Raw genomic sequence first — 2,085 nt, forward strand, 5'->3', positions numbered from 1 at the left:
GAGAAATAGAGATGTCTTTAAGTAAATTATTGCTTTTAAAGAAACTTCTATGATTGTACAGTGTTACCTGGGAGAATAGAATAATATATACAGATGTATTTTTAAACTGCTGTGTAGGAGGATGTGAACTGGGACAGGGAGGGACTGTGGCTGGCACAGTGAGGGGATTTTGGACCTTCCCTGGCCCCTGTTCACAAACCCCTGCCCCAAGCCCTAGTGAGGGTCTAGCTCTGGTGAGATGTCCTATATCTACTGTATAGTCCTTGTCCTGACCATGGACCACGCCGGTACATAGTGTATAAATATTATTTTTGCCTACCAGTGAGAGCTCAGAGCTACTGGTCTTTTTTTCCTACCACCAGGGAGCAATGGGAAGGCTGCCCAGCCATAGCTTAAATCCCATCAATTGTCAAAGAAAGGGGTAAAAAATTAAAAATTAAACAAAAAAAAGGTGGGAAAAGCCCAAGTTCAACACTTGGGTTTCCTTAGGGGGCTGGGAAGGGACAGGGATGCTTTGGGGGTGTGGGTTTTTGTGGAGTGGAATCCCTGTGGGAAGGGGCTTGGAGAGGATCAGGGTGAAATGTGCCCCCACCATGAACAGCCGCCGGCCATTTCCTGCAGCCAGCTCCATCCCCGGGGCTCACTCCGGTGTTACACCTGATCCTTGGCAAGGAGGGAGCCGCTAATCCCTTGGCCAGCATCCCGCAGGGATTGCCCCGGGCCGGGGCTCCCCAAGCCGGGGGTCGGGGCTGAACCTGCTCCGGTTTGGCCTCACCCTGAACAGCTCCCCAGTGAGGGCAGCAAGCAGCAGCGTCCCCACACCCCAAATCCACCTCTGGGAAGAGCATTCTGTGCCCTGGGGGCTCCTCACTCGGCCGGGGGAGGGCTGGGGGCCATCGGGACGAGCCTTAGCTTCTCATCACCGAATTTAGTGCACTTTGTCTTTTAGGGCTGGGACAATCACTTAGCGCTCAACCTTTCGCGATTCGGTGCCTGCTTGACCTTCAAACCTTTTGTAGGAGATGATTTCAGAGCCACCTTTTCTATCTTTAATAAGGCAGAACAAATACGTTTATTTTTAAACCCTCCTGCTCTTCCCTTTCCTCTCGTGCTGACGACCAAAAGAGTCCCCTCTGTGTGTGTGTGTGTGTGTGTCCCCCTCTCTCATTTATTGCACACAGAAACGAGCGTGTGGCAGCTGTGGCTGTGTCCAGCACTCCGGCCACATCCTGCTCTCCCACCCCCCGATTCAGGAATGCTGCCACGGGGGGTTTGGCACAGGGCAGGATCCAACAGGAGCAGGGACGGGACGTGGGACAGCGCCCAACCTGATGCCACCCATCCCCTCGCCCGCCAGCTGTGCACATCTGTCCTGCTGCCCATCCCAGGGCACCTCGTCCCCTCCATCTCCCCTCAAACACACCCAGTGCTCCCCCAGGCTTGACCCCACTTGGGGTGGAGACCGGGCACCAGTTCACAGGGCAGGTTAGGAACTGGGAGCACTGGTTTCCCAGGGATGAAATGCCGAGTCTGTTCGCTGGGGCAGTGGTGGTAGGGAAGCTGAGGGATGCAATGAAGTATCTGTACCTTTTCCACCTCCGGTGTTTCTCTGTCTCATTGCACATATATTTGAGATATATGTGACAATGTATATATATATTTGTAAAATGTATTTCAGATGACAAAACTGGCCAATTTTATGTTATTTTAAATATATTATATATATTATATATAAGAGTCTCCAAAAGATATAAATAGACTAGAGAAAATAATATAAATATGTAATAAATGTATTTTGATCTATTTAAAATATCTCGCGTCATGCTGTATATTTTAAAGATCATAGTGAAGTGTCTGCCTGTAGCCAACTTCCAACGTGTTTCCAAGTCTGTCAGTTGTCACACACACAGGATATGTGGAGCAAACTTTGAGCAAGTCTGGGGCCAGCACGGCAAAGAGAGATTATTTTTAAGAGCCTTTTTAGCAAATATCCATCCTGCTGCCTCTAGGCAGGAGCAGAAAACACACATCTGAATTTTTCTGGGGAGGATAATTTTCCTCCCTGCTGCAGGGATTCTCAGAAGT

This window comes from Geospiza fortis, unplaced genomic scaffold (assembly GCF_000277835.1).
Source record: "Geospiza fortis unplaced genomic scaffold, GeoFor_1.0 scaffold237, whole genome shotgun sequence".
Taxonomy (NCBI): Eukaryota; Metazoa; Chordata; class Aves; order Passeriformes; family Thraupidae; genus Geospiza; species Geospiza fortis.